Source organism: Thamnophis sirtalis, unplaced genomic scaffold, assembly GCF_051295495.1.
Source record: "Thamnophis sirtalis isolate CommonGarterSnake01/CBP01778 unplaced genomic scaffold, rThaSir2_p1.2 scaffold_15, whole genome shotgun sequence".
Lineage (NCBI taxonomy): Eukaryota > Metazoa > Chordata > Lepidosauria > Squamata > Natricidae > Thamnophis > Thamnophis sirtalis.
In genome coordinates this window covers 12,504,358-12,522,669 of record NW_028261395.1, presented here as the reverse complement: position 1 = coordinate 12,522,669, position 18,312 = coordinate 12,504,358, and positions in this window count along the sequence as shown.

Sequence of the window (18,312 nt, the reverse complement as noted above, 5' to 3'; positions counted from 1 at the left end):
TGGTAGTTATTAAGGACAGCTGGATCCAAGGACGGTTTCTTCAGGAGGGGTCTCACCACCGCTGTCTTAAGCGCGGTGGGGAAGTACCCCTCCTGAAGAGAGGCGGTAACAACCGCCTGGATCCAGCCTTGTGTCACCTCACTGCTGTTGGCAACCAGCCAGGAGGGACACGGGTCCAGTATACAGGTGGAGGCACTCACAGCTCGCATAGCCTTGTCCACATCCCCAGAGGCAACTTCCTGAAACTCAACCCAGAGATGGTTTGCCAAATTTTCCCCTTGTGTCTCGGCTGGATCTGCTGGAGTGGAGTCCAGGTCCGATCGAAACCGGGCAACTTTGTCCGCCAAGAACTGGACATACTCCTCAGCCTTACCCTGTAAGGGGTCCCCCGTCTCCCTCCTATTTAGGAGGGAGCGGGTTATCCTAAACAGGGCGGCTGGGCGGGACTCGGCGGACGCTACCAAGGAGGCAATATATGTTCTTTTTGCTGTTCTTAGAGTCCAAATATACTCCTTGGTGCATGCTGTTAAAAGTGCCCGTTTCGACTCGGACCTATCGGACCTCCACGACTGCTCTAGGCGTCTCCTCAGGCGCTTTATCTCCCGGAGCTCCTCAGTGAACCAAGGAGGCCTCCGGGGGCCGCTGACCCGGAGGGGCCGTAGTGGCGCAATCCGGTCTAGAGACCCCGAAGCTGCCGAGTGCCAGGCAGCGACGAGACCCACAGCTGACTTTTGGACCCACAGCTGACTTTTGAACACCATTTGTCAGCTGTGACCAGGGGGGCATTTGCCCAGGTTCGCCTGGTGCACCAGTTGCGCCCCTACCTGAACCGGGAGGCTCTCACAACAGTCACTCGTGCCCTTGTGACCTCTAGGCTGGAGTACTGCAATGTGCTCTACATGGGGCTGCCCTCGAAGAGTATTCGGCGACTTCAGCTAGTCCAGAATGTGGCCGCGCGAGCGATTGTGGGTGCACCTCGCTTCACCCACATAACACCTATCCTCCGCGAGCTGCACTGGCTACCTGTCGATCTCCGGGTACGCTTCAAGGTGCTACTTGTCACCCATAAAGCCCTTCATGGTAGTGGATCTGGGTACTTGAGAGACCGCCTACTGCCAATCACCTCCACTCGACCTATTAGATCCCATAGATTAGGCCTCCTCCGAGTCCCATCTGCCGGTCAATGTCAACTGGCAACCACGCGGAGGAGAGCCTTCTCGGTGGCAGCTCTGACCCTATGGAACGATCTCCCCGTGGAGATTTGTACCCTCACCACCCTCCAGACCTTCCGCACAGCCCTCAAAATCTGGCTATCCCGTCAGGCCTGGGGCTAAAGACTGTAACCCACCCGAATGGTATGAATGTTGTGTTTTTTAATGACGTACTGTCCTATGTGTTAAATGTTTGTTCCCCCCCCCTTTTCGAGTTGTAAGCCACCCTGAGTCCCCCCAGGGAAAAGGGCGGCATATAAATAAACTTCTCAATTCTCAATTCTCAATTCCTTCCCCGGTAATGGCCTGCCCTAAAGTCCCCGCCATATCTGCCCCTCCCTGTTAAGACTGTAAAGCTCCGGCCCACTCCTGTGTCCGTGGTCCCCCTACCCACCCCTATAACTCCCGCGTGCTCCGGCAGGCCCTTCGAATCAAACGTCCTGCGGCTGGGATTGACCCAGGCCCCCCTAATACTTCTGCAGAGCACTCAGTATAGAGGGTACCTGGGTAAGGCCCCAGCCTACTCAAACATACACAGTCACAGCGCCATTCACTCCCCACTAACAATTTAAAAACACAGAGAGAATACAACAATAATAGGGGTTAAAAGTGGGCACATACAGCAACAGTCACATCATTCACACCTCACTCATAAAATGCGGAGGCTAAAGTTGCGCAATCTAGGATGGAACAAAGTGAGAAGGGGGAGGGGGAGAGGTACTCCGCTCCTCTCCCTTCCTATGGCAGTTAGTTGATAAGATAGTTACGAGCCCAGCTCCAATCCACTGAGGGTATACAGAGGGGGGGGTGGCGTTTCCCCCCCTCTGATAAGGTCAAAAGTCCCAAAAAGTCTAAATGGTTAAAAGGACTGCCAAGGATGTTGAATCCGGGTTGCCAAAGGTGTAGCAAAGCGTAGGGTCTGGGTGGCCGGAGTGGTGTCACTGGGGCAGCAAGAGGTAATGCTGATTGAGCCGGTATAGTTTGTTCATAGGTGTAAAACTCTGAGGGCTGCAGTTGTAGGCAGGGTGGATAAGTGCCAATTAAGAAGATGGTAAAGATGACAGAGCAACGACAAAGAAATGAAAAAGGCACCAATAGTGGCCACTGGGGGGAGTCCAAGCTCCCAGCACGCTGCCTCTCCAGAGTAATAGTGCCTGATGTAAGGTGACTCAGTAAATAGCAATAATACTGGTCAGCACAGCACTCCTGAGGCAGTGGCAGGAGCTGGTGGTACTGGCCGCCACAGAGGGCCCGTCGTTGAATTTCCAGAGTTCCAGTCCCAGTCCAAGCAGTCCCAGTCCAAGCAGGCAAATAGTCAGGCAGCGTAAAGCCCTGCAGGAACAGCGGCGAGATGGAAGAAAAACGCCGCGCCAGGATGCAGGGGGGGGGGAGTCAGCAGAGCTGCGGTGGGGACAGGAAACCAGTTCCTCTGTCTCCCAGTCCGGTCCAAGCATCTCTCCTGGGCTCCCCACCCCCTCTTCGGGGCATAAACCAACCCCTCGGTGCTGCCCGGCCAGAGAAAAAATTCGGCACCTCTCAAAGCAGCGGGGCCGAAGCCGCCGCCTCTCGTACAGAGCCGCCGCCGCCGCTTCCCAGCTGTTCCAAAGGGCCGACGAGAGAAACCATGCCGGGGGAGGTAACGCCGTCCCGGAGCCGCTCAAGGGCAGCCCCCTCCTCAAACAGCCCCCTCCCTGGAGAGCCCGAACATTGGCGCCCCACAGGAACCCCTCAGTTACCATATCAAGGGTCCTGGCCGCCAAGACTGGTCTCTTATTGTCTTCTAGTAATCGGAGCGATGAGGCTCGGCAGCCATTCCCGTTCTCACGCATGCACAGATGTTTTATTTTTCATTAAAAATAACATAAGAAGGATGTAATTTTTTTGAGGTATATGAAGTTGAGGAAAGTCCTAGGATGTTAATTATTTCTGGTGTAATGTGTAATGTAATTCATAGGAAGCTGCATTATTATAGGTTAATAATGAATCATATAATCTTTTTATAGAAATATTTAGAGTCCTGCCACATGGCAGTTAATATACTGGACTTATAGGATACCTACAGTATCTTGTAACATCTGGAAGCAATATGGAATTCAGGAGAAATTTCCTAACAGTGACAACAATTAACCAGTGGAACAGCTGGCCTCCAGAAGTTGTGGGTGCTTCAACATTGGATGTTTTTAAGAAGAAACTGGACAGTCACTTGTCTGAAATGGTATCAGGTCTCCTGCTTGAGCAGGGAGTAGCACTAGAAGACCTCCAAGGTCCTTTCCAGCTCTACTCTGATTGATTGATTGATCTACATGACTGTCAGAATATTTGTGCAATGAGTTGCCCCCATAACTATCCACAGCACCACATTATGGAACAGTGACACCTTCTCAGTCATCCTCAAGGGGAGGATCCAATATACAGTGAATTGCAGGGTCTTTCAGAAGGTGGACCTAAAACAATCCATCAAGTTTCAAAGAACTCAGATCTTCCTAGAAAGGTGAACTTAGCAGGACATATCCAGACTAGAAAGCAGGAGAGACGTTTCCTCTGCTATTAGTAAAGCTTGCCCAGTCTGCCACCCCCTCCTCCCATCTCCTCCCAGCCCCTCCTTCAAAGACTTTTTGATTTCCTTCCATTTAGATAAGAAATTGTGCAAGTTAAAAATTAAAAAAGGTGAGCTTGTGTCTTTTAACTTGCACTTTCATGAAAAGATTCTGGATGGATCCAGTTCCAGAAAGCCTCCCATTTTCCTCAGTGTGACCCACCTTCCTGAGTGGAGAAGGTCCCCTCCGGACAAGGAATGCAGTCATAGCAGCAAACTGGCTCTCCTTCTCGAGCCCTCTTGACAAATCCAGGATGACAATTTTCCGCACAGTTGGACTGAGGCAGGGACTGAGCAGAAAAATGAAGAATGCCAAAGAAAATGTGTTAGTAGTCAACATTCATGGAAAATAGAGATAGACCCGGACATTAGCCAAATAGCCTCTGGTCTTCATGTAAGTAAATATGAAATCCCTGACTACTACTAAGAAGATGCAGGAGGTATAACTAACTACTGTCAGATTCTTCATTTAGTTCCTCCCTTTCGCTTTTGGCATTTAACATTACAATAAACGACTTTTCCAATTAATAAAGTCAGCAGAGATGGAATTGAAAAAAGATTTACATATGATGATATATTAAAACTGAGAATAAAATTCATTGTAAAAGATTTAGGAAATTTCTATTCCATTAGATTTTTCAATAAAGAATAAAACTGTGATGAAGAAAGAAACCTCTGACCAGTAAGATCTTGAAAGATTTCCATAAAACATGGCAAAGCCCCTCCACTCACTGTAGGTCCCGTCTGTTGAAGAACTACAATCAGATAACAGCAACTGGCATGGGATGCCAACCACCCTGGAGACTCTCGGCTTTGCCCACTTGAAATGGGACCTCAGGCTTTGGAAAATAGAGAAAAGACACCAAAATTTATCTCACCTTATTGAGCAACTTTAGCCCTGAAAGAGCATCTTGTTTGATAGAAAATCTCTGTCTTATAAAATACCCCAGAGTCTTTTCAACAACATCCTTTTTGGGGAGAACCAAGTAGCTGTCAATGGTCAGATCTGCTGTTATCTCTCCATTTTGGTCCAAGTATAGTTTAAAATTAGAAATATTCCAAAATTCATTCTTCTCCAGAAAGGGATGAAACTAGAATGGGAACATCCAAGAATTTGAAAAGCAGAAAACTTTTTTTCTTATCCCACATTGAATCTTTCTTCTACAATTGTCTAATCCCCAAATATGGTTAAATAGGATAGAAATACTGCCATTATCTTCATAAGTGAATGAAAAAGTTTGAGAAAAAATTGTCAATCATTTAGTGACAAAATATAAAGAAAATATAATCGACACAATTCCTCAATTATAGGGAACATTCTAGAGCAAATGGCAAATAAAATGAATAGAGAAAAAAAAGATGACCCATAAACTCTTTGAAAACAACAGGTTTCCCAGAAAACATGGGTTGATCAAGAAGAAAGTTGTCAGGCTAACCTTCTCTCTGGTCATCCTGATGGAAAACTTCTCTAAATGTGCTAATTGTACTTGATTGTAATACGACATTATTATTATTTTTTGCAAATCTGTAAGAACAAATCTCCCACCAGCTCTTTTCTCAGTCTGAAAAGTTAGTGAGGATCCTGAGTTTTTTTTCTCTCCCATTATGCAGCTGCAGGATTCTCCCCTCTTATCTGATCGTTCCCTAGGCAGCCTCTCTTCCCCTCATCCCAAAAATCATTCTCACACATCATTGCTCTTCCTAAATAGATTATGGGAACTCAGGTGATAGAACTGGATTTCAGTAAGGGACTCAGAAATAATTTTGCGATAGGATTAGAAACCTGAGGGGTGGATGGTATGATAACTAAGTGGATAAAAACTGTCTTCGAAATGATACTCAAATAATTTTTAACCCTTTTTAATCTTTCTTATGAAACCTAAAAGTGATGGATACAAATTTGCCTTTGGTCATCAATTATTCTATGTTGTCATTAATACGGTAATGAATAGGATCTTAGAATAAGCTAATTTGATGTGATTTAAAGAATATAAAGTCTTTCAACTTAGAAGCCTTATTTGAAACTTCATTTTAAAAGTTTGATAAAATAACAATGGTTTTAAATCAAGTTAAAGGCGATAATTAGAAGCAAGGAACAATTGTTGAATCGGATGGATTGGATGTATGGACTGGAACTTAATTTGCTGCTGGCATCCCTGAAGGAGGAGTCTGGTTTGAAGGCAGGCTGCTTGGAGATGGCTGGAGACGCCATGGACCCCGAAGACTCAAAGTGGACGGAACGGATGACTGATGAAATGGATCCTTTCAAGAAGATTGAGGGAGATTGGGGAATGGACTTGCCATATTTAACTGGAAAACAAGTCTTAAGAGTTTTGTTTGTATTTGTATTTGTATTTATTTGTCTTGTATGCCGCCCACTCCCGAAGGACTCCGGGCGGCTCACAATAGACAATGGAAGGGGAAATAACTAGACAAAGACAACACTTTAAAAAAAAACGCAACATTCACAATTTCCGTGGGGCTGGATGTTTCACAAGCCCCCCCAGCCTGCTGCAGCAGCCAGGACTTGGTGGCTTTGCGGAAGGCCGGGAGGGTAGTAAGGGTCCGGATCTCCACGGGGCAGTCATTACCGAGGGCTGGAGCTGCAACAGAGAAGGCTCTTCCCCGGGGAGTCGCCAGCCGACATTGGCTGGCGGATGGAATCGGGAGGAGACCTAACCTGTGAGATCTAATCGGTCTATGGGAGATAATCGGCAGGAGGCGGTCTCTCAGGTACCCAGGTTCGATGCCATGTATAGGTAGCGATCAGCACCTTGAAGCAGATCCGGAGACTAATGGGTAGCAAGTGCAGCTCACGGAGGATAGGTGTGACGTGGGTGTACCTGGGTGCACCCACAATCGCTCGCGCGTCTGCATTCTGGACTAACTGAAGTCTTTGAACACTCTTCAAGGGCAGCCCCATGTAGAGCGTGTTACAATAATCCAGTCTTGAGGTCACAAGGGCGTGAATGACTGTCTGAAGGGCCTCCCGATCCAGGTAGGGTCACAATTGGTGCACCACGCGAACCTGGACAAAGGTCCCCCTGGTCACAGCCGACAAATGGTGTTCTAAAGTCAGCTGGGGATCCAGGAGGACTCCCAAATTGCGAACCCTCTCTGAGGGGCGCATAATTTCACCCCCCAGCCTGAGAGATGGAATAATTGGCCAATCTTTGCGAGGGAACATCAGAAGCCACTCGGTCTTGTCTGGATTGAGTGCCAACTTGTTTGCTCCCATCCGGACCCTAACAGCCTCCAGGCACTGGCACATCACTTCTACTGCTTCGCTGAGTTGGCACCGGGCAGACAGATACAACTGCGTATCCTCTGCGTATTGGTGGTACTTAATCACGTGCCGGTGTATGATCTCACCCAGCGGCTTCATGTAGATGTTAAATAGGAGGGGGGACAGGACCAAACCCTGCGGCACCCCATAGTTGAGGGGCCTTGGGGTCGATCTCTGCCCTCCGACCAACACCGACTGCGACCTGTCCGAGAAGTAGGAGGAGAACCACCGAAGGACAGTGCCTCCCACTCCCACCTCTCGCAACCGTCGCAGAAGGATACCATGGTCGATGGTATCAAAGGCTGCTGAGAGGTCAAGGAGCACAAGGATAGAGGGGTGACCCCTATCCCTGGCCCGCCAGAGATCATCGATCAGCGCGACCAAAGCAGTTTCCATGCTGTAATCAGGCCTGAAGCCCGACTGAAAGGAGTCTAGGTAATCGGTTTCATCCAAGGACCGTCAGAGTTGAGAGGCCACCACTTTCTCAACAACCTTCCCAACAAAGGTCCTGTTTGCATTTACAGGACATCCTGTAACTTTGGGGAATGGAAAGCAGTTGTTGGGAAAGATTCTAATTACAATTTTGAGGAAATGTATTTTTATTATAAGAATCAAACAAAGATGTTTAACTGGACAGATTATGGATGGATCAGAGTTAATGATTGTGTTGGTCTGTGGTAGAAATTTTCTGTGAGTTAAATACAATAGCAGATAACCGACAATTTTGAAGTTTTGAAATTTAACTTTATTGTTGGATTGCCTGTTAACTATGTTTTTTATATACAGCAGATAGATGACAAGTCCAGTAGATATATAGTTTATAATTGTGGGCCTATTTTGCAAGTGGGAGAAACTATTATTGCTGTATTGTATTCAATTGGGGAGACAATATGCATGTCTTTAACTGTTTTTAATGTTTTATCTAGCTTTGTTTTGTCTTTGTAATAGTTTTATTTTCCAAAACTTGTATTTTACTTTTTTGAATAAAATAAAATATAATAAGAGGAATATCAAGTTTCCAGAAACAATATTTATGATTAGCACACAGAGAAGTGTTTGTAAGTAAAAAGCAATAGAAAAGTATCTGATTTTTATCTACTAGGACTTGACTAACAATAGAGTCTCATATAAGAACATTAATGATTCCCTCCCCCACATGTTTTTCCCACTCCGCCCGCCCCCCATGCCTCCAGGGCGCTTCTTCACCTGTTTTCTCTGAGGACATCGCGGTGGCTTGGAAAGTCAGAGGGTGAATTTTGGTGGGAGCGGAGTGATGGGGTGGGGAAAGAGACCTGAGAGATGGGAGGGAGGATTTCTGCATCAGCAGCCCCCTTTCCAAAGGCGCCCTCCTCTCTCTCCCTCTCTCTCTCTCCCCAAGAGAACCACGTGGTCCTGGCTTGTGAAGATGCGGTTTGCCAATTATGGAGCGGGGAGGAAACAGAGCAAATTAAAGGAACAGGCGACTCTCCTCCGTTAGATTGGGCTCAAACCGCCTCTTGTTTTTCCGCTCCCCCCCATCCTTTTCCAGCTAGGTTGTCGGAGGGTCAGACTCTGCGTTTGGTGCTGCCACGACACACACACACACACACACACACACACACACACCCGCACGGTTGGCAAACTCACAAGCCCCAGCTTTCCCCAAGCTGCAGCTGATCTGAAGCAGTTTTGCCTTCAAAATGCACATCACGATCCTTTATTAACAGGAGTTTCAAGTACAAATCCATTCAGACCACAGAAAGTCTGTTCTTTTCTCTGATTTAATCTAACAACTTTTCCTAGCTGTTTATGTTGAATATGGAAATGAAACAAGATGGCTTGGAGCCTGTACAGAAACTTTGTATTAATGTGCCACTTTGAGCTTGTAAGATTGCTATTGTTTCAAACCCCCCTTAAAATCTACTTCTCTAACAAGCTGTATGCTTTCCTGTCCGAAGGTTGTTGCTTCACTCGGCCCGGAAGGCACTTTAAAAAATAAAACACACACACACACACACACGGACACAATAAAAACAAATTACAATTACATTACAAATAAATTGAATTCCTCCCCCCTGCCCCGTCCCTCTGACCCACATACCTTTCAGCTGCGCCAAAATTCCAGATTTGGTCTAGCCAGGCTCCAGGGCCAGGCAGGCTAGGATAGTGGCTCCTAGAGTCACCACGTGCCCTCTTCAGGAGGAGGCCAGAGAACTATGGGCCTCATTTGCATACTAATTTTTTTTGCTTTTTAACCCTTGAGTAACTGTTAAAAGGCGAAAAATTCCTTAGGAAAAGGAGGCCCATAGTTCTCTGGCCTCCCCCTACAGTTAGCACTAAGCAGACTCCAAGTCACTGTGAGTTGGACTCTGGTAACAACTAGCTTGGCTTTAATTATTTAAAAAAAATCTTTAAAATTCTTTCTTTTTCTTCAGGAAACTGGTGAGGCCCCGCCTCCCCTGCCTCTAGTGAGTGCATGTCCCTGCCATGGAAAGAAGGCAAATGCAGCCATAAGAATCTAAGGAAGTGAACGTTCTGGTTTGGGGAGACCCCAACTCAAGGACCAGGTCCCCTTGCAGGCATCACACGTGGAGGAGAATTTGCAGAAAATCTACGTGAACTTCAGGGAAGGAGAATGAAGCCAAGGAAGACTTGAAAGGAGCTGCTTTTAGCCTTGAGGAAAGACAGCAAGGAGAAGAGCTGAAGATCAAGAGGAGTCTGGGAGCCCCCTTTCCAATTGAAACAATCTCTCGGTTGGGGAAGGGAGGATACAGCCAGTGGTGGGATTCAGACGGTCCGGCCCGGTACGAGTGAACCGATAGTAAAAATTCTGCCTGGCCATGTCTCTCCCCATCACTACTTGCCTCGCAGGACTTGGCTGGGGCCTTAGACTCATTGCTGCAGCTGCTGCTTGGCTCCCTTGCCTTGACCACGTGGCCACGCAGCCCAGCCTATTTGCCTGCCTTTGTCGTGGCCTCCTGCTCGTCTTGGTCTGCTCCCGAATGTCCACCTTAGGCTGCTCCCGACCACTCCAGCAGCGGCCATTCATCACCTTTTCCATCTTTCCTTTCCTTTCCTTTCTCTTTTCCTTTTTCCTTCCCTTCCCATTCCCTCTGTTTTTCATCCTTTCCTTCTTTCCCATTTCCTTTCCTTTCCCTCCCCTTCCTCCCCCTCCCTTCCCTTCCCCTGCCTTTCTTTCTTTCTTTCTTCCTTCCTTCCTTCCTTCCTTCCTTCCTTCCTTCCTTCCTTCCTTCCTTCCTTCCTTCCTTCCTTCCTTCCTTGGGGTCTGAGGGTGAGTCAGGGGACCCCTTTCCTCCTTGACCCCCTCCCCAACATCTGCTCTGATGGCAATTATGGCTAAAAGGCTTTTGGAAGCTGGGGTTGCCCCCTCCCCCTCCCCATTGCAGAAACTCCTCTTGCTGCAGAATTGGGATCTTTCAGAACTTCTTCTCCTGCCCCCCCCCTCCTCTCCCCTGCACAGTCTCAGTTGCTGCTTGGAGTGGGGGAGATTTCTGGTTTTGTAGGGCTGAGAGGAAAAGGGGAAGGATGAACAGGCCCTCCAAGGCTGCCCACCCCTTTGCGTTTCTGCAACCAACGCGGAGTTCAGAATGACTCTTCTCCCAAAGAAGTTCTGGGGAACTCAACCCCCCCCTCCTGCTGCCCCTTCCAGAGCCCAGAAAACTCCCAGGCAAAGCAGCGCCGCCTCCCTCTCAGGAGTGGGGGAGAGAATGGATGGGAGGAAAGAAAAACTTGGGAAGAGGGAGGGAGATCCAGAGGAAAGGGGGAGAGGCCCTCGCCCTGTTTCCGCCTCCTGCCAGGCGTCCCACACAAGGTTGAAAAGCTTCTGATTCCTCACTCTCTTTTTCTTTTTTTCCCACCCCCTCTCTCTCTCTCTCTCTCTCACACACACACACACAGACTCACACTCTTATCCCTGCAAGTCCCCTTCTCTGCCTGCTCCAGAGAGAGAAGTTTGCCTGCGCACAAGAGGCACCGATCGAAGCGCATCCCAGTAAGTTAATCAGCCGGGCTTTCCTGGGATGCGAGCGATGCTGCCGGGCGCTTGGAAAGGACTTTGGCCACCGGCCCACCACTAAAATCAAACAATGAGGGGAGCCGCAGAGCTGGTTGCAAGAGTGTGTGCGAGTGTGTGTGTCTGTGTGTGTGTGTGTGTGTGTGTGTGTGTAAAATGGGTGGTTTCATCCAAAGGAGTTTTTGTTTCAGGTGGATCTCCTAGCTTTGGAAGGTGGAAAGGAAGGGGGAGAAAGAGAGAGAAAGAGAGAGAAAGAGAGAGATGAAAGAAAAGGAAAAAGAAAGAAAAGGAAAAGAAAGGAAAGGAGAGAGAGAAAGAAAGAGAGAGTTATGGAAGGAAGGGAAAGAAAGAAAAAGATGGAGGGATGAGGAAGTGAATGAGATATAGTTGGATGGATGTAAACAGCCGTAAAGTGAGATTTGGACATTAAGTGTGAAACCTACTGGGTCAGGCTGGACAGCCTCTTAGAACCCTTTTACTTCTATATTAAAAGTCACATAGACAAGAGTTGGGACTTGCAATAGAAACAGGAAGCCTGTGCCTAACCACAAGATGTTCTCTATGACAAGTCTTCCAGTCCATCATTAATGTTCTGAACCTGGCTGCCTAATAAAATTTTCATGTATCCTGAGATGTCTAACGCCTGTCATTTTCTGCAACAGATGGGTCAATAGATACATGGAGGGAGGGAGGGAGGGAGGGAAAGAGAGAAAATGAGAGGAAGGAAGGACACAAACCATGGTTTCAGAAGACTCTTTCAAACAGCACAACAATGTTTGAAAGGGCTGGAAGGGATCTCAGAGGTCATTTTCTAGTCCAACCCCTGGTCTAGTAGGGTCAGAAGGGTCCTTGGAAGCCATCTAGTCCAACCCCCTGCCACATGGCCACGCAGCCCAGCCTGTTTGCCTGTCTTTGCCGTGGCCTCCTTAATCAGCCGGGCTTTCCTGGGATGCGAGCGATGCTTCCGGGCGCTTGGAAAGGACTTCGGCCACCGGCCCACCACTAAAATCTAACAATGAGGGGAGCCACAGAGCTGGTTGGAAGAGTGTCTGTCTGTGTGTGTGTGTGTAAAATGGGTGGTTTCATCCAAAGGAGTTTTTGTTTCAGGTGGAGCTCCTAGCTTTGGAAGGAGGAAAGGAAGGGGTAGAAAGAGACAGAAAGAAGAAAGAATTGGAAAAAGCTAGAAAAGGAAAAGAAAGAAATGGAAAGAGAGAAAGAAAAGGGGGTGTTAGAAGGAAGGGAAAGAAAGAACGAGAGGGAGGGAGGAGAAAGTGAATGAGATATAGTTGGATGGAGGGGTCAATCGATACATGGAGGGAGGGAGGGAGAGAGAGAAAATGAGAGGAAGGAAGGACACAGAAGCTTCAGAAGACTCTTTCAAACAGCACAACAATGTTTGAAAAGGCTGGAAGGGATCTCGGAGGTCATTTTCTAGTCCAATCCCTGCTCTAGTAGGGTCAGAAGGGACCTTGGATGCCATCTAGTCCAACCCTCTGCTCCAGCTGGAGACCTTATATCCTCTGGATTATTTTGGTGCTTCTAACAGAGAGGAAAATTGCCAGAAAAGGGAAGGAGTTTACTAGGACAAGGCTGCCATGCAGAGGAAGGCGGTGACAATCCTTGATTTATGACAATTGAGCCCAACATTTTGGTTGCTAAGCAAGAGCGTTGTTAAGTGAGCTTTGCCACATTTTACTCAATCCATGACATCTCCTGGCTCTAACAGTCATGTGCAGGCTAGGGAAGAACATCTGAAGGCCTGTGTAATGTTCTAATGTGCAGAAGTGATAGTTAAGACGTGAGTGATGTCAAGTTGGCCACGCCCACCCAATCACATGACCACCAAGCGATGCCCACCCAGTCACAAGACCACCAAGCCACACCCACCCAATCACATGACCACCAAGCCATGCCCACAGAACCAGTAGTAAAACTATTTGAATCCCACCACTGGATAGAACGCTCTTCCAATAACTGATTCCTGATACACATGAGTGTAAGATCCGCTCACTCTTATTCCAGAGTGTCAGACTTGGAAAAAGTGAATTCAGTTACAAGAGAGGTAATGAATGAGAGAAAAAATATGATAAAAGGCTGAGCTGTTTTAGAGCTGAGCCAGTAAAGAAGAGAAGTTCAGTCTCCTCTTCATGGATCATCTGAGAACAAAGACTGAGCAGCCATCAGTCAGAGAAGCTTGAACTGGGATTCCTGCAGAGAGGAGGGGTTGGGCTAGATGGTCTCAGGGTCTCCTCCAAATTTATAAAGGTTGTCATGCCACAACATTTACTGTATTTTTCAGAGTATAAGATTCACCGGAGTATAAGACGCACCAAGGTTTTGAAGAGGTAATTTTTTTGAAAAAGTAGGTAGGTAGGTAGAGGGAGAGAAAAAGAGAGAAATACAGTAGGAAGGTAGGGAGAGAGAGAGAGTAGTTAGGTAGGGAGGTAGATAAAAGGATAGAGAGAGAGGGAAATAGAGAGAGATGTAGAGATAGAGAAATACAGTAGGTAGGTAGGGAGAGTGAAAGAGAGAGTAGTTAGGTAGGGAGGTAGATAAAAGGATAGAGAGAGAGAGAAATAGATATATATATATATATAAAGATAGAGAAATACAGTAGGTAGGTAGGGATAGAGAGAGGGGGGTAGGTAGGTAGAGGGATAGAGAGAGAGAGAAATAAAAAGAGATAGAGAAATAGAGTAGGGAGGGAGGGAGAGAAAGATGTTTCCAGGTGTATTTATCCATGTGCTGGAGAAGGAAATCGCTGACAATCTGCAGCACCTAAGACTTTGTTTCTGCTGACACAGCACTTGATCAATGTAATTCTCATCAACCAGTTAAAGAGCTTTCCAACAGGAGAAAAAAAAGTTTTTACACTCTGAAAACATCCCCCAAACAGCTCGTTTTTGTGAAAACGCCCCCCCCTTTAAAAAAGTCATGAATAGCCTTGGGGGGGGGGCTTGCAGAGTGCTCCTGATGGGGGGGAATGAGCAAAAAATGGCCCTTTTTCTCAAAAACAAGCCCATTCTTGTCAGAAATATTGTATGCATAGCCTTATGGAGGCTTATAGAGTGCTGCTGGGGGTTGGGGGGGCAAAAATGGTCCATTTTTTGCTCATTACTGCCCTCCCCAGCCCCCAGGAGCTCTCTGAAAGCCTCCATAAGGGTTTGCATGGCCATTTTGGTGAAGGGGGCGGGGCTTCGGGAGGCAAAAAATCCTGTATTGGATGTATAAGATGCACCCAGTTTTTCAGCCTCTTTTTTGAGGGAAAAAGGTGTGTCTTATATTCTGAAAAATACGGTAACTATTGTGCTGTTGTTGCTCTAGCCCCACCTAGTGGCCGGGGGCAGATAAGCCTAACTCTAAGGTCTGAAGCCAGACTCCATTTTCTGTCAGCCTTTGGAGAAGACGGAAGCAGCCGTTGTGACCGAGACCCCTGGTCATCCGGAGACGGCCTCCGCCCCTCACATGAAGCATCGCTGGAGAGGTTCCAGATGCTTCTTTGCTGGCTGTTAATTAATGCTGCCTATCTCGTCTTTCTAGTTGATTTCCACTCTTTGCATCTCCTCAGTTTCACCTGCTCTCTTCTCCCAACAAAGCATCCAGATCCAGGCCAGGCTCCCTTTCATTGGAGGAGAAAGGGGGGGCTTAGCTGCCTCTCCAGCTGCACACAGACCCACCTGCAATGGGGACGGAAGGAAGGTGGAATTCCACCAGGCTAATCACAAACCCACAAATACAGGAATTTATTTTTTAAAAAAATACAGTATTTTCTAATTAGCAGTGCTAAATATAAAAATGCCACTGTGTCTACTCATTTTTTTTTTTGCATTTGCATTTTATTGAGATTTATAGGCCGCCCTTCTCCCTGAGGGGACTCAGGGCGGCTTAAAATCACAAGGGGAGGGGGTGCAGTACCGAGAGACAAACAATAGTGAACAAAATAAAATGGTAAACCACAACATGCATTCAACAGTCAACACTCGGGCGGGTAAATTGGAAACCTATCCCCAGGCCTGCTGGGAGAGCCAGGTCTTGAGGGCTGTGCGGAAGGTCTGGATGGTGGTGAGGGTACGAATCTCAACGGGGAGCTCGTTCCACAGGGTCGGAGCTGCAACAGAAAAGGCTCTCCTCCGTGTAGTCGCCAGTCGACATTGACTGGCGGATGGAATTCGGAGGAGGCCCAGCCTGTGTGATCTAATCGGTCGGAGGGAGGTGATCGGCAGAAGGCGGTCTCTCAAATATCCAGATCCACTACCATGGAGTGCTTTAAAGGTGGTCATCAATACCCTGAAGCGCACCCGGAGACTGACAGGTAGCCAGTGCAGCTCGCGGAGGATGGGTGTAATGTGGGCGAACCGCGGTGCGCCCACTATCACTCGCGCGGCTGCATTCTGGACTAACTGCAGTCGCCGGATGCACTTCAAGGGCAACCCCATGTAGAGCCCATTGCAGTATTCCAGCCTAGAGATCACAAGGGCTCGAGTGACTGTTGCGAGAGCCTCCCGGTTCAGGTAGGGCCGTAACTGGCGGACCAGGCGAACCTGGGCAAATGCCCCCCTAGTCACAGCCGACAGCTGATGGTCGAAAGTCAGCTGTGAATCCAGGAGGACTCCTAAGTTACGGACCCTGTCTGAGGGGTGTAAAATTTGACCCCCCAGCCTGAGTGTTGGAATGTCAGCCAAATTATTGGGAGGGAAGCACAACAGCCACTCGGTCTTGTCCGGGTTGAGTACCAGTTTGTTAGCGCTCATCCAGTTCTTAACGGCCTCAAGACCCTGGCTCATCACGTCCACCGCTTCATTGAGTTGGCACGGGGCGGACAGATACAATTGTGTATCGTCCGCATATTGGTGGTATTTTATCCCGTGCCTCCGAATGATCTCGCCCAGCGGTTTCATGTATATGTTAAAAAGTAGGGGGGATAAGACCGAACCCTGCGGCACCCCACATGTTAGGGGCCTCAGGGACGATCTCTGCCCCCCGACCAACACCGACTGCGACCTGTCCGAGAGGTAAGAGGAGAACCACTGCAAAACAGTGCCTCCCACCCCCACCTCCCGCAGTCGTCGCAGAAGGATACCATGGTCGATGGTATCGAAAGCCGCTGAGAGGTCAAGGAGAACCAGGATGGACGCGTGGCCTCCATCTCTGGCCCTCCAGAGATCATCGGTCAATGCGACCAAAGCGGTTTCTGTGCTGTTACCAGGTCTGAAGCCGGACTGGAAGGGGTCAAGATAACTAGCTTCCTCCAAGGCCCGTTGAAGCTGAAAGGCCACCACCTTCTCAACAACCTTCCCAATAAAGGGGAGGTTGGAGACAGGACGATAGTTGTTTAAAATGGCTGGATCCAAAGATGGTTTCTTCAGGAGGGGTCTCAACACCGCCGCTTTAAGTGCGGCGGGGAAGTGCCCCTCCCGAAGGGAGGCGGTCACGACCGCCTGGATCCAGCCATGTGTCACCTCCCTGCTGTTGGCAACCAGCCAGGAGGGACATGGGTCCATAATACAGGTGGAGGCACTTACAGCTCGAATGGCCTTGTCCACATCCCCGGAGGCAACATCCTGGAACTCAACCCAGAGATGGCTTGCCAAGTACTCTTTGGAGCCATTAATTCCCTGAGTAATTAAATTGGCCAAATCTGTTGAGATGGTTCCCCATCTCTCCTCTGGATTCCTCCTCCAAAGGATCTAAGATTAATGGATCCATATCGGGATCCCCTTACCTGCCACGGCTGCAGCCTTGGAGACCCCAAGATCTTTTCTCCCTCCTTCCTTCCCCTCCTCGATCTGGAGGAATATGCAGCATTCAGGGCCTGGGCCAGAGTCTTCGCGAGACTGTAATGGCTGTAGTCATTTGGGCCCCTTAATCTGTCCCTTTTCCTCTGGGTCTCCAGTGGGGCTTTCTGTGTGCATCTTCTGCGGCCTTTGACAGAAAAGACATTCTTTGAAAGAGAACAATGAAAATAATGATCTTGAAACTTTACTTCCACAAAGAAAAAGGGTTCAAAGGCAGAATCTTTTGGCCTTCCTTTTGCCAGATAACCAAAGTTCCAAAGACTATGGATGTATTTGAGAAGCCTGCGCTTGTCTATTCTGTACCCTTTAAAGCTTGTGAGGATCCAGACTTTCCCCTCAATGGGTCCTGGCAGACGCATAAAAGTTAAATGGAAAGGAAGAATTTTATCCCAAATATATTCATGTTCCATGAAGTGAACAAAGACGTTGACTTGTCTCCACTTAGAGAGAGAATTCCTAAGATATGCAGTATATCCAGTTGTTGAGAACAGTTGTGATATAACCACACAAATTCCATTCCTGACAAGCACAGGAGGAAAAGTCCTCATGAAATTCTCTCCCTTTTCTGTGTCTGAAGCAAAGAGGCCAATCAGGGTCCATCTGAAGTGGAGGAGCAGCTGAACAATTGCTGGGTACTGGAATCCTTCTTTGGGGAACATGTAGTGGTAAAAGGGGAATTTGCTTTTATCACTCAGAGCCTCTGAAGCGATTGTATCACTGGTCTGGAAAAGGAATTGAAAGGATTAGAGCCGTGATGGGGAACCTGTGGCATGCAGAGCCTCCTCTCCTGGCACACCAGCCACCCCAGCACAGCTCCACTAGCATCCACATGCAGGAGCACCTCCTGCCGGCCAGCTGTTTTTCTGGCCTTTGTGGGGGGCCAGGACGGGGGACGCCTGAGTATGCAGTGTGTGTGTGTGTGTGTGTGTGTGTGTGTGTGTGTGTGTGTGCTCACATTGTGCAGGAAACTCCGGTGGGCTGGAATGAATGGTCTGGGCCTCCAGTGCTTTCTCCTCAGTTGGAGGCTTCCTTCAGTCTTAAAACAGTTGCAGGGGTTTTATTTTCTATTTTTTGCTTTGAGGTTGGTGCAGGAGGCTTTCCAGGGCCAAAATGGGGTGCAGAAAGCGCAGGGTTTTTTTCCCCCATTTTAGCCCTGGAAAGCCTCTTGCACCAACCTGGGAGCAAAGAAAAAACCCTGCAACTGTTTGAAGGCTGAAGGAAGCCTCCAACTGAGCGAGGAAGCACCAGGGGGGGGGAGGCCATCCACACTCACTTCCAGCCCACCAGAGTTTTCTGTCCCAGTGCAGAAATGAGAGCCTGTCCTATGGAACCCACTGCCGCTTGGGCGAGAAGGACAAGGACACGAAGAAGAGGAGGAGGAGGAGAATGGGGAGGATTTGCAGGAGCCGGCA